At 40.0% G+C, this 15,392-nt stretch overlaps 1 protein-coding gene across 4 annotated transcripts in view; it reads left to right on the top strand.

The window, feature by feature from the left end:
- Gabrg3 (gamma-aminobutyric acid type A receptor subunit gamma3) overlaps positions 1-15,392 on the top strand; it is a 620,605-nt gene that overhangs the window by 90,202 nt on the left and 515,011 nt on the right. The gene's annotated exons all lie outside the window — the stretch shown is intronic.

Below are 15,392 nucleotides of genomic sequence, written 5' to 3'. Positions count from 1 at the left end.
GAATCTTAATGTGGTTTTAATTTGCATTTCCTTTATGACCAGGGATGTTGAGCATTACTTCATGTGTTTTTTGGCCATTTGTACTTCTTCCTTTGAAAAGCGTCTGTTCATAAAAACAGCAAGATGTTGGCACAAAAAACAGACCAGAAGACCAATGGATTAGAATAGAAGATCCAAACATAAACCGATGCATCTATAGCTAACTGATCTTTGACGAAAGGAGCCCAAAATATATGATGGAGAAAAAATCCTCTTCAACAAATGCTGCTGGAAAAACTGGATATCCACATGCAGAAGACGGAAACTAGATCCCTGTCTTTCACCCTGTACCAAAGCCAACTCAAAGTGGACCAAAGACCTTAATATAAGGCCTGAAACTTTGAAACAACTCCAAGAAACAGTTAGAAATACACTGGAACAGATAGATATAGGGAACAACCTCCTAAACAGAACTCAGAAAACTCAGCATCTAAGAGAAACAATTAACAAATGGGACTGCATTGAACTATAGAGCTTCTGCACAGCAAAAGAAACAGCCACCAGACTCAAGAGACAGCCCACAGAATGGGAGAATATCTGTGCCAGCTACTCATATGATAAGGGGTAATATCCAGAATCTACAGGGAACTCAAAAACCTCAGCTCCCAAAGAATCAACACCCCAGTGAAGAAATGGGCACATGAATTAAACAGGGAATTCTCAAAGGAAGAGGTACAAATGGCCAGTAAATAAATGAAGAATTGTTCAACTTTCCTGGTTATAAAAAAGATGCAAATCAAAACAACACTTAGCTTTCATCTCACACCAGTTAGAATGGCCATAATAGCAACAACAAATGCCAGTGAGGATGTGGTGAAACAGGAAACCTTATACACTGCTGGTGTGAATGCAAATTAATACAACCACTATGAAAATAGTATAGTGATTCTTCAAAAAACTAGAGCTAGAACTGCCATATGATCCAGTGACACCACTCCTGGGCATCTACCCAAAAGAACATAAGACAGGATCCTGTAAAGATACCTTTACACTGATGTTCATCACAGCACTATTCACAATAGCCAAGCTCTGGAAATGACCCAGATGCCCTACAACTGAAGAATGGATCATGAAATTGTGGTATATGTATACAACGCAGTATTACTCAGCCACAAGGAATAATGACATGTGGTTCAAAGGTAAATGTATGCAATTGGAAGACATCATGTTAAGTGAAGTTAGCCAGGATCAGAAACAAAAAAGATGCATGTTTTCTTTCATATGTGGAAGATAAACATATCCAAAAAAACAAGCATGATCATATACAAACTCAGATGTAGAACGTATTTGTTACAGTGGAATTACTCTATGGGACTAGGGGAAAGAGAGAAAGGAAAAGAGAATGACAGAGCATCAGTAATATCACATAACATAAGATGTGAAGGTAGAGGATATAAGGATGTGTATTGAAAAATGTTGAAAACGGGGGTTGGAGGTAAAGGAGTAAGGGAGAGTAAAGGAAGTGGTTAGCTAGACCAAAGTGAAGTATATTCACAGTGGGCATACATTAAGACACCCCTTTGAACATAAATATTAACAATGAAAACCAGGACTGAAACAGGCACAGTGTGTGTGTATTGGGAGAGTACTAGTGGGAAGGGGAGGGTGAAGAAGGGAGATTAAGGTGATGGTATATGTTAGGTGGACTTCATATGCCTAAATGAATCAGAACTAAAAAACCTCTTGCAATTGCTTTAAGTGAGGTGGGTAGGGGTCTGAGAGGAGAGATGATGGGAACAATGTAAATAATGTACAGTGTAAGCCTAATTGCAGTTGTCACTACGAACTCCCCCATAATGAATATATCTTGATAAAAATTTATAATAAAAAGGCAAAAAATGTAATGCTAAGAATGAAAAGACAGCTCTCAATAGAATATGGTTCAAATACTGTGTCCACATGTATGTAAATGGAAAATTGAGAGCTGTTCAAGCTATTCCAGGAATGGGTAGAGGGGAGGTCTAGGGGAATGTTGGAGAGGGTGAATTCAACTATGATAATTGTAAGAACTTTTGTGAATCTCACAATGTACCCCCAGTACAACAATTTAAAAAAGAATGTTAACACAAAAGTCAAACAAGGGGTGGTAAATTGAATATGGAAAGTTTTAAAAGGTATGTGCAAAGTTAAAAGTTAAATTTGAAAGCATAAATGAATGAGTAGATTTACACTAAAGATGCATGGTAAAAAAAGAAAAATGTCTATTCGGTTCATTTCCCATTTCTTCATTGACTCTTTGGAAGTTTAGTTTTTTTGAGCTCCCTGAATAGTCTGGTTATTAACCTCTTGCCAGATGAATATGACAAAGATTTTCTACCATTCCTCTTCAATCTGGTGTCCATCTCTTTTGCTGTGCAGAAGCTTTCCAGTTTCCTGCAGTCCTGTTTGTCAATACTTTCTCTCAGTTGCTGAGCCTTTGGAGTACTATTAAGAATTTATTACCTATGGTTATATGTTCCAGTACATTCCACATTCTATCTTCACTAGTTTCAAAGTTTCAGGTCTTATATGAAGGTACTTAATATAAGTACCTTATACTTGAGCTGATACTTGTACAGGGTGAAAGACATGGATCTAGTTTCAGTTTTCTGCATGCGGACATCCAGTTTTCCCAGCAACATTTATTGAAGAGGCTGTCATTTCTCCATCGTATGTTTTGGGTGCCTTTGAAAAAAATCAGATGGGTTTAGCTGTCTGGATTCATATCTGGGTCTTCTATTGTGTTGCACTGGTCTTCTGTCTGTTTTTATGCCAGTACCCTGCTGTTTTTATTGCTATGGCTCTGAATATAGTTTGATATTGGTATTGTGTTACCTCCAGAGTTACTCTTTTTGCTCAATATTGCTGTGGCTATTTGTGGTCTTTGTGGTTCCATATGAACTTTAGGGTTAATTTTTCAATCTCTGTGATGAATGTCATTGGAATTTTAATGGGGATTTCAGTGAACATGTAGTTTACTTTTGGTAATATGACCATTTCACAACATTGATTCTGCCAATCCATGAGCATGGGGGAGCTTTCCATCTTCTGAAGTCTTCTTCAATTTCTCTCTTCAATGGTTTATAGTTTTCACTGTGAAGGTCTTTCACTTCCTTTGTTAAGCTTATTCCTAGGTATTTTTGAGGCTATTGTAACTGGAATTGTTTTCCTAAAATCTTTCCAAGTCTGTTCATTGTTTATATAAAGGCTACTAATTTTTGTAAATTGATTTGTTATCCTGCTGCTTTGCTGAAGGTGTTTATGTCTCAAGAGTTTTTTTAGGTCTTTTAGGTATAAGATCATGTCATCTCAAATAGGGGTAGTTTGACTTCTTCCTTTTCTATTTTAATTCCTTTTATTTCTTCTTCCTGTCTTAATGCTCTGACTAGTATTCCAGAACTATGTTGAATGAGAGTGGAGAGAGTGGACACTCTTGACTTGTTCCTGACTTTAGAGGTAATGTTTTCAGTTTTCCCTATGTTGTGTATTGGCTTGGAGTATACAGCCTTTTTTATGTTGAGGTACATTTCTTCTATTCCTAGTTTCATCAGAGCTTTTATCACAAAAGGATGTTGAATTTTGTCAAAGACCTTTTCTGGATCTATTGAGATGATCATGTGATTTTTGTCTTTGCTTCTGTTAATATACTGTGTTACACTTAATCATTTGCTTATGTTGAACCATCCCTGCATCTCTGGAATGAAACTGTCTTGATCATATTGTATGATCTTTTTGATATGTTGTTGAGTTCAGTTTGCCAGTGTTTCATTGAGAATTTTTGCATCCAAGTTCATTTAAGAGATTAGTTTATAATTCTCTTTTTTTGTTGTATCCTTGTCCAGTTTTAGGATAAGTGTAATACTGGCTTCCTAGAATGATTTGGGAAGTTTTTCTTCCCTTTCTGTTTTGTGGAAAAGTTTGACAAGTATTGGTATTAGTTCTTCTTTAAAGGTCTGATAGAATTCAGCAGTGAATCTGTCAGGATTCAGTGGACCTTTCTTTTTTGGGAGATTCTATTGCAGCTTCAATTTTAGCACTTGTTATAGATCTGTTTAGGTGATTTATATCCTCTTGGTTCAGTTTTGCTTGATCATTTGTGTCCAGTCTGAAAATTTGACCATTTCTTCTAGATTTTCCAGTTTATTTGAATACAGGCTTTCAGAGTATTCTCTAAAGATACTCTGGATTTTTTGGTGCTTGTTGTGATAATCCCTTTTTCATTTCTAATTTTATTAATTTGGGTCTTTTCCCTCCTCATTTTAGTCAGGTAGCTAAGGGTTTATCAATCATATTTATCTTTCCAAAGAAGCAAACATTTGTTTCATTGATTCTTTGTACATATTTTTGGTCTCTATTTCAATGATTTCAGACCTTTTTTAATTATCTCTCTTCTTCTGTTGCATTTGGGTTTAGCTTATTCTTGTTTTTCTGAGTTTGAGATGCAGCATGAGGTTGCTTATTTGAGATCTTTTTGTGTTTTTAATATATACATTCATGGCTATAAGCTTTCCTTTTAGCACTTCCTTAGCTGTGTCCCAAAGGTTCTGGTAGATGTGCTTTCATTTTCATTAGATTTCAGGAACTTTTTGACTTAAGAGGAAGACTTTTATAAGTGTGTTGTGGAAAATAAGAAAGCAAGGAGGAAATGGATGGATATCAATGTCTCTGGAGAGGAGTCATCCTCCATGTGAGGAAATGTGTCTTAGTCTAGTCCATCTTCTGCTGCTGTAACAGAATACCTGAGATCAGGTAATTTATAAAGCATAGAAGTTCATTTAGCTCATGTTTCTGTGTGCTGGAAGATCAAGAGTATGTTGCTGGTACCTGGTGTTGAATTTCTTTCTGCGTCATGACATGGCACAGGGCATCACATGGAGATACAATGCAAGCATGCTAGATTGGGTCTCTTCTTTCTCTTATACAGCCACTAATGCCATCATAATAACCCATGCTCATCTTAGCCTAATTTATTCTCTAAAACCTACCTCCAAATGCCATCTACATATGAATCTAGGAGTTGAAGTCTGCAACACATGAATTTTCAGGGGAACATTCATACTACAGTGGAGGAGAATTGTCCTAATATTACCCTCTCTGCAAAATAAAATGTGCAATCCTGAATGCAGCTCAGACCTTTCTTGTGTCTCTAGGGCCATGTAGAAAGATACAAAAACTGATTTGGGATTTTGTTTCTGGTTGGTTACATGTACCTTTGGTATGGCACAGAGGCTGTCCTGGATCATTTTTGTGTGGTATGACCTGCTGTCAAGGTCATATAGCATTTCTGTCCATGATGTACTTCTGTCCTCTGTTCAACAGACTGTTCTGCAGTATGAGTAAACCAATTTTAAGAGTCTTGTGAATGTAACTTTTGCATCAACAAAAATCTCTTCTCATTTATCTTTCTTTGAGAATGGAATGCAAGAGTCTGAGGAGTATTTGATCATTGCCTTTTCTTGCTTTAGAGATAAAAGTGGAGGATTTGATGAAACTGTAAAGTTTATGATAATTGGTATCCCATCATGCACTTCATAGCAATACAGTGTACAACACATACTACTGTATGTGGTCCCATAAAATTATGTCACCTCATGATGTCATAGCCCATCTTAGTTTGTATACGTGCCTCTAGATGCTTATTTAATCATGAAATGCACCTAACGAGGCATTTTGCTTTCTTCTTCGCCTTAAGTAAGTTGTGACCATAGAGGCATTTAGAGGTGAACTGGTAGGATGCATTTATTTAAGAACCAGAAATCTTTGACATAGGACACACAAGTCAATGTCTTATTGATGGATGGCCACATTTCATTCTCACTTTAGAGAAAGAGAACTACCCAACTTCATGGTGATCAACATAGCCCCTCACAGGCTCCCACCACTAGCTATGTCAGCTCCACTGTGAAAATGCAAATGGTCATGCAAGATCCTCTTTCACCCAAGGCCCTTCTGTAGCATCAAGAGACCTGATTTGGCTCCGGCATTGCAATTCTTCCATCTAACTAACTTGAAAGGTAACTTACATACAGTGTGTGTGTGTGTGTGTGTGTGTGTGTGTGTGTGTGTGTTTGTTGTTGTTGTTGTTTTTGTAAATCTGGGTGCTCTTGTATCTTAGGCAACCATTTGAAGCAGAAATAATCCAAATGGAAGCTCTTCCATGGGTTTCTATCACAACTCCTAGTTCCTCATAATGACTATGTTGATATTGTCACTTTGACCCTGTGGGACCAAAGCTGCCAGCAGTCAGGGGCATTTGGTGGTATTGAATCATGCAAAGAGGGTCAGAAGGAAATATGTCTATTCTTTCCTCCTCTCTTTTCTTTTTGCTCAGTTGACTTCCACAAAATTTTGATCAGTAGAGAGTGGAGGAGGTATTGTGCTAATTACGTAGTTATTGATATACTGTCCCATCTCTACTTGCTGGTGAATTCAACAATGATGGGCCAACCCCAAGTATTCCCAGATAGGGAAGCCTACCTACCAATCCTAACATGGTACTCTAACTTGAAAATTGTCCAACTTTCTTCCACATCCAAAATATGATTGCTGTTCACTAATTGTGGCAGTCTGCAAATCATGGAGGGCAAGGACAAACACACTAACAACTATGGCTATTTCTCTCTCTTTTAGGCTTTGTATGGGAAGAGTGAGTTTTCTCTCTCCCTGCTAAGGCAATATGCACTCTTGCTATGCTAAAGACCTTTTTCTAGAGATTCCAAAGCTGTGCTCACTCAGATATTTACTGTGAGTTTTTGTTGTTGATAATGTTACCTTCTTATGTAGTATCTTAGAGCTTGCACAATTTATTCAAGAGTTTTGAGACAAGTTTTCTGGTGAGTAGTGATGACTTTCTTTCACAGTTGTGGGATTAAAGAAAAACAGTCTTGACACCTCCTCTCAGGCTGTGTGATTCCTGCAAATGAAAACCTCACCAATTCTTCTTCATCTAGTGGCCAGCCTTAGGGCATAGATGACAAATAGGGTCATGACCTACTAAATCAGGACAGCATTTCAGTCATAAGCAAAGCTGGACCTCAGTTCTGACAGCACTGCCTATCTCTTCCTACCCTTACAGTAAGAACCTACTACAACACCCTATCTCCAGTCATGCTGCTTGTCATGACAACGTCTACTGCTCCTTGTCTGGATCCCCAAATGTTTCACACTCTCCTTATAAGTCTCTTCATGATCTGAAAACTCTTTTCTTCAAGGAAATGCATTATTTGTTTTCATTTAGAAGTAGGCTTTCTCTCTTTGTGGACTCAACCTATTTTGTAATATTGTGAAGTAAAGTGTGTCTTCAGTGCATCTCTTACTCTTTAAAATGCATTCCTAGCCATCTGGGCATTCTTCTTCTAGGACTGTGTAAGACAGTTGAATAGCCCAAAATATCACCTCTCTCAGAGGACATTTTCATCTCACTTGATATCAGCCTTTAAGATGCATGTTAATTAGAGAATGCTAATTGCTGAAATAAATAGACCCCAAACTGAACAGTAGCTGAAACAAAAAAAGTCTGTTTCTTGCTGAAGTAACACATCATTTTCATGTAATCTGCTGATTAGAAGCAAGAATCAAGTCCTGTCTACACTGAGGGAAGGGATTCCTCAGGGCTTGCAGATTTGCAGGTGGGCATAATGCCGGGCTATTCTATAGTCTTTATTGAGAACCTACTGTGTGTGACTTTATACTATGGCTTTTATTTTACCACAGGATCTGAGGCAATTATTCCTATCTTTGTCTCAGAGATAAGATAATTAAAGTTCAGATTAACTAGTATACAGTGTGGCAGGGTTCAAATTTGGTATGTAATATGACACATTTAGGAGAGTGTGTGTATTTTTTTTATATGTGTGCATATAGGGAGTAAATGGAACAGGTAGAAAATGAGTAGCAGGAGGTGAAGCTGAGAACACAGGTGTGAGGGACCTGGTTTGTAAAGGATTTGAATATTATTCTAGACTTTGCTCAAAGTTCCTGGAGGAGCCATTGTGTTTGAAAGACTGAGAACATTCACCCCCGCAATTAGTTCTTAATGATAATCATAGTCATATCTCACAGCTTACATTCAAAGTTGAGGTAGAAGAAATTTTTGCTACTACCAGTGTGAATGTGTGGTTGTGAATCATTCAACTTCAAGTGAATGTGAAGGTGATTTTTTCAAAACATTTTTAACACTTTGCTTAGTTATTGGTTATTGTTTCTTCTCATTTGTTTGGTGTAATATAACTAATTATTAATAATATTTTAGATTGTGTGAAAATTATTTAGTGGAAAAACTTCCTTCTATGGAGCAAAAGATGTCACAATACTGACTGGGAGAAGTTGTGTCAATTTTAAAGTATATTCAAACTTTTGAGCAAAGGCAGACTTTACTTGCAAATGGTTAAGTGTATGTGCTCCACCTTAATTATGCTACACTGCCATTTCCTAAAGAAAGAAATGGAGTCTTGTTTATTTTGCAACCTAGCACCAAGGACAGAGCCCACCACATCATAGGCTCATAGCACTGGATGTGGAATAAGTCAGTTATATAATGACCCTCAGCCTAGCACAAAAATGAAAGCAGACCCCAGGAGCTGAAAGCTTTAGGCAGCCAGCAGAGGTGTCTGCATGAGAAATCCATCCTGCCCTTTGAATAATTCATTACATTTGAAGGAGTGAAATAATCCAGAAACACTGAAAGCAAGCTAAAAAGATGCCGAAAGTCATATAATTTAGAACAGTTTTTAAAAGTTGCATGTTGGGGACACGTGAGTTTTGCTGTTTGAAAGATTTCTAAGTCCAATTTTGAAGGAAGAGCTGAATTTTCTGCAAAAGCTCCAGGTTCCATTTCTATGGAAACTTCTTATAAGAGATGATATTCATGCTGGAAGATCGGTTCCCCAGTCAGATTGTGCGGGGTGTGAGAGAATCCAGTGTGGGAAAAGCAGAGTGTCAAGGTCCTGCTGCAGGGAACAGTGGCCCAGATGCGCGTATGTATATTCTACCAGGTGCTGGTCCCTTTGACCAGGAAACTAGACTCATAGAGTGGAAGTGCTCTTAGTGTCTGCTCACTACATAGTATTTTCATGTGTCTCTGCCCCAGTTATTTTTGTTCGTGAGGGCTTCCACATGGTCTTTAACTCCCAGGTACCCTTCTTACAGATTGCTGAACACTTTTCTCTCATTAGTTGTGACAAAAGTGCTAACACCCATAACAGTTTTCATTGGTTCACAAAATGTCAGAACTAGAAGCATCTTACAGACCTTCACACCTGATCCTCAGAGCGAGGCTGAAAAGTTCTCCCAAATAGCTACATCAAGTCCGTGGAATTTGGGGGTGCTAATGTGTTTGTGAAAGGTCCTTTGTGGATGGGACTGAGTTAATCATCTTGAGATCATGATCTACTGGGTCCAAAATCCCATAAGTGTCCTTATAATTAGAAAGGCAGACAGAGAGCGAGAGAGAGAGAGCGAGCAAGAAAGAGAGATCTGAGGCTGGCAGATGAGGAGTAGAGCTTGATGTAATGTGGCCCCAAGTCAAGGGGTGCCAGCAGTCACCAGAGGGGGGAGAGGTAAGAAAAGGCTTCTAGTCTCCAGAACTATGATCAGGGAGAAATACAGTGTTTCCTTTAGCCACCAAGTTTGCAATATTTTGTTATGGATAACAAAATTACCTCGTAATATACCTTCCTTATAGATGAGTAGAGGATTGGTTTCAGACATTGTTGGTGACCTGCTCCAACCCAAGGTGTCTCCCTCTGGATAGTTCTTAAGTAGCCCTGTGACTTTAGATTCTGCAATTCTGCCAAACTCCCATACTCTCAAATTTATCTTCCTCTTTGACTTTGTAGAACAGACCATCCATTGAGTCCAAGTGATGGGCAGTTTTAGCAAGAGCGTGGCCAATGGTAGCAGAGCACATCATCTGGGGAGACTCTGTCTCTGACTAGGACTCTACCCTTTGAGACTTGCTGGGCAGCTGCTGTGTGGCAGCCATTTTGGGGGTTCATCAGTGGTACAGCTGCAATCATGCTAACACTTCTGTCTCCTCAGGGCTTTCTTCTAAGGACAATTAGGATTTAAAGGCCCATAGCATCCAGGAGCTCCTGGAGCCACACATGAGCTTATTAGTATCCTTCTAGCTGGCTGTATTTTCCAGAGCAGCTGGATTCTTATTCTCTCATTATTTTTTTTTCTATTCTGTTCTATTCTGGGATACATTATCTTTAGAAATGCTAAGACAAGTGGGGACTAATTTGCAAATGCCCCTTGTGGCTTAATTGATTGCTTCCTGCACTGACCTTTGTGGAGAGGAGGTAGCCAACAGGAAAATGAGCATCCTTCTCCAGTCCTCCGCAAACCTTATTCCCTCTCGCCCTGTCAATTTTCAGACTTTTCAAAGGAAATCGGGTAAAAATGAAAGAAACTTTATTCTGCAATGGCAAATGATTTGTCAGGCTTTAAAATGCTCATCTGATAACTCGTCCTCTTCAGCTTTAGATCACTCTAGAAATCAAAGGAAGGACTTTTTCACTCTTTTCCTAAACAGTGATCAGGCTGAATTTCCAGTACCAGCGAGAAAGAGAAGGTTAAGAGTAGGGCACTCTGGAGGGCAGTTCTCGGCATCACAGCCCAATGTATCCTTGTGGAATGAGTGAGCAGCACTGGCCATGGCTGGACCTGTACAGGCTGTGCAGGGCCTCCTCCCTGGACATTGTGGCAAGTTCTCCTCTGATGGATGCTAAAACTCATGCTGTGTGAGATTTTTCTTATGCTCTCAGACATACTGACATAACCCATGGATTTCCCCTGTGTTGTGAATTTTATATGTCAAGTTGACTGGGTCCTGGGTGCCCAGACATTCCTGATGTGGCTGTGAGAGTGTGCTCTACCTTAGATTTTAATGTCCCTCAAAGGCCCCCACGTTAAAGGCTTGGTCCTTTTTCTGTGTCACTATTGGGGGGTGGTAGAGACTTTGTCATGTTTGTGACACTTGAGGTGAAGGGAATTGTGGTATCCTAATCTCCTCTGCTTGCATTTTGTATTCTGGCTGTGAAGTGAACAACTTTGCCACTTGCTGCCAACATAATGTGCTGACTCCCCACAATCCCAAAATCAAGAGGGCCAACAAGTCATGGAGTGAAACTTTCAAAACTGTGAGCCAATGTAAACCTTCTCTCTGAATATGCTGAACACCTCAGGTATTTGTCATAGGAAAGGAAGGCTGACTAACACAGGGTGTTTCTGGATGAGATTAACATTTAGACTGAGCAAAGCAAATTGCCCTTGGAGGTGGGGGGACTTGGAGGTAGGCCTCATCCAGTCAGTCCAAGGCCTAAATAGAACAAGAGGACTGACCCTCTCCCAACCTGCACCATCAGTCCTGCTATGTCTCCAGGCTGACCACCTCACCCTGCACATTGTAGGACTTGCCAACCTTTATGGCTATATGAAACATTTTTTAAAATAATACATCTTTCTCTATAGACAGCCTACTGTTTCTGTTTCTCTGGAGATCCTTCACCATATCATTTGAAGTTTTGATCATTTATTTATTGTCTTAGTTTTGTGTTTTTATAACAAAATGCCCTAGACTGGCTAATGTGTAAAAGACAGAGTTGGGTTTTTTTGGTTTTTTTACAGTTCTGGAGGCAGGAAGTCTGAGCATGGTGTCAGTATCTGGGAAGGGCCTTCATGCTGCTTCATAATGGGGCACACGGTATCCCATAGTGAGGAAGAATGTCTACGGAAAGAGGGAGAAATCAGACCGAACTCATGCTTTTGTCAGGGTCCCAGTCCTGAGACAGCTAACCCCATGATGGCAGCCTCAACCCATCCACAAAATGGATCGCTCGAACCTACTCACTTCTTTTTGTTTTTGTGTTTTTTTGCGGTACTGGAGTTTGAACTCAGGGCCTACACCTTGAGACGCTCCACCAGCCCTTTTTTGTGATGGTTTTTTTTGAGATAGGGTCTCACTATTTTCCTGGGCTGGCTTGAACCACAAACCTCCTGATCTCTGCCTCTGGAATAGCTAGGATTACAGGTGTGAGCTACCGGTGCCCACCTCCTACTCACTTCTTAATACTGTTATAATGACAACCAAATCTCTGCATGAATTTTGTTGGGGACAATTCAAACCATAGCACAGACTTCTTATAATATTTCTAACTTTGGAAAAACCAAGTTCTTAGCTATGCTATGTCAATGCTATGGAAACACCTCTCCTTTTTTCCTTTTTTGGGAAGGGTGGTGGTGGTACTGGAGTTTGAACTCAGGGCTTTGTTCTTGCTATGCAAATGCTCTGCCCTTAAGCCATGCCCCTAGGTCATTTACTTTAGTTATTTATTGACAGGATCTTGAATTTTTGCCTTACATTGAGACCTTCTCTACTTTTCCCTCTGGAAGAATATACTACCAAAACTCCAGTTTTGGTATATATTACCAAACTCCAGGAAAACCAATTTTTATAAGAGGGTTTTAACCACAACGTATCAAGTGATGTATAGAAATAAGATAAAACTACAGTAGAGAAACTAGAACACGTTCCATGCATGGAATACTGAAATTGCAAAAGGAAATGTTCTCCTTCTGTAGGATGTAGCACCAGATATCTCTTGTCCCTGCCAGAGTCTTTTCATCCATAAAGAGGGGATAATGAGAGTCTCTCCTGCAGGCCATTGTTGTGGGCATGAAAGGCAATCATGTTTGAAATGGAAATATCTTTCCATTGAAGACTGTATTAAGGGCTGTTCAAATAAGGCCTGTACTGTGTTGAATGGTATCCTCTCAAAATGCGTGTTCTTTCTGGAACCTCAAAATGTGACCTTATTTGGAAATGGGGTCATTGCAGAAGTAATTTCTTAAGATGCATCACACTAGAGGAGTAGATTCGACTCTTAATCCGTTATGATTTGTGTTGAACTATGAAGAGAAGAGATACAGAGGCAGATCAGGGCAACACCATGGGTCAGTGGAGGAAAAGAGTGAGTTTATGACCACATCAGAGCTAAGAGAATGGCACGAACCTGTTCTCCCCTAGATCCTGGAGAGGACACAGACCACAGACACCTTGATTTTGGACAGTGGGCGAGGCCAGGTATGACACTTAGGGAGATATGCATGGTAAAAGTGGGATGTTCATTCCTATCCCAAAGAGCTGGCAATTGCTCAAAGAAAATGTAGGTGTAAACAAGTTACTAAGACAAGGCAAAAAAGTTGTTTTTCTACAAAACCAAAGGAGTTTTGGAAGTCAGAATGACACTTTTAAAAATTAAGTAGGCCTGGCACTAGTGCCTGTAATCCTAGCTACATAGTAGGCTGACATTCAGAGGATCACAGTTCGTAGCCAGCACTGGCAAGAAGTTCTCAAGACCCTATCTCAATAGACAAAAGCTGGGTATGATGGTGTTACTGGTGGTGGTCTCTGAAGAAGCTGGTGGGAAAGATCTCAGATCTTTGGCACCCCAAAGAAAGAACTGAGTGGAGACACACAGTTTGCAAAGCACCAGCAAAGTTTCGCTGAGAGAGAAAGTATGAAAGTATACTCTCCAAGGAAGAGGGGAGGGTGAGTCCCAGCGAAGTGCCTTAGAGCAGAAACTGTAACTCAAGAGCACCAGTGCCTTGGTTCGGATGGTATTTACACTATGAGGGGTGAACAAGGGGAGGAGATTTGTGTGGGACTTAGAAGTGGCTTTTGGTGATTGACAGATTGATTGACTGCACATGTGAATTCACTCTGTTGTAATGAGATGCAGTCCTTCTTCATTACACTATAATTAGGGGCCCTTGTGTGCACGCCCCAATTCAGGTCCAAAGGAAAATGGTATTTCGAAAGGAGCATTTTGGGGTGGTCCTGGGTAAAACTAGACTACCTGTTCTCCATGAGATGATCTGCAAGGAAGCCACCTATTCCATGACCTGGTTTTGGTACTTTCTCTGAATTTCCTGCCTCAATGGTACATTCTTGTCATCCCAGCTACTGTGGAAAGCCTAAAACAGGAGGATTACAATGCAGGCCAGTGTGGGCAAAATCAAGATCCGATCTCAAAAATAACCTGAATATAAAAGGTGACGCTATAGAGCATCTGCCTAGCAAGTATGAAGCCCTGAGTTCAACACCCCATACCACAAAAAAAAAAAAAAAAAAAAAAAATTGAGGGAGATACAAACTCCAACAGGAGGCAAGAAGCACAGGTGATTGAAGAAGCAGGTCATCGTTACTCTTTTCATACAAAAGAGCAAAAGCCATAAATGGAGTGAGCTCAGGAGGTGTTACAAAGGGCGTGTGTGCTGTGAGTGGGTGAGATTTCACTCTAGGATGGACTTGCATCTTGGCAAGGGACAACTGTCCATTAGCAGCCCTGTGAGGGAAGGGGACAGGATGGCAGTGTTTTGTGAAGGAAGAGTTTGGCAGCAAACCCACTTTCCCAGGCAGTGACACTGCACCTCAGGGCCTGCTGTCCAGACATGACTTAAGAGAACTAAAGTTTGCCTGCATCTTGCTTAAAAGCAAGGTAAATTTGAGCACTCCTAGCAGCCCCAAGAACTGGGTTACATCGGCCTAAGACAAAGCATCGTCCCAACATCATCAGGTAAAGGATGGGTTGGAGAATTAAATAAAAATCACCTCTCCTCTTGTAGTCTCACCTGAGACTACAAAAATCTCTTTTCTTGATTCTATTCCTGGAAGAAAGGTGTCCTCCTAAGTAGTTCCTGGCTTACTCCCAGCATGCATAGGCTGGGTTTTTGTGCAGCCAGCTTTAGGCTCAGCACAGTCCCCAGGGATCAAGTGAAATGCCAGATGTGTGTCAGCATTTCAAAGAATCTAGTCCTTTTGGTAGAAAGTAAACTTCCTAGAATAGATTCATCCTCTATAAAGTTGTCTCAAGGCTTGCAAAATCTTTGGGACTACTTGCTACAGAAATAGCCTAGCAACACACACTGGAGAAGGAACAAAAAGCAGCAGTGTTATTTTTACTTACTTTTTATCTTTAAAAAAACTATTTAATTAATTACTTAATTTACTTTTGAGACAGGGTGTCACTGTGTAGCCCAGAGTGACCCCAACTCGAGATCTTCCTGCTTCAGACTCCTGAGTGCTGAGCTCACAGGCATGTGCCACCACACCCAGCAAGGATTTTATTGTACAGTGTGATAATTCCATACAGGCACATAATGTGGAAAGATCAAATCAGCCTAACTAGCATTTAATCCCCTTTAACATTTAACATTTCTGTGTGTTGAAAAACTTTCAACGTTTTTCTTATAGTTTATAAAATACATGATGAATTGTCGTAAACTGTAGTCACCCCACTGTGCTGTTTCTGGTACAATGTTCTGGCACTGGGTAACCATTCCTTCCCCTAACCCCTCCTCCCGCCCCTTCC

Source organism: Castor canadensis, chromosome 19 (assembly GCF_047511655.1).
Source record: "Castor canadensis chromosome 19, mCasCan1.hap1v2, whole genome shotgun sequence".
NCBI lineage: Eukaryota > Metazoa > Chordata > Mammalia > Rodentia > Castoridae > Castor > Castor canadensis.
Note: the sequence above shows the minus strand (reverse complement) of the source record. Positions and strands in the feature narration are given on the sequence as shown.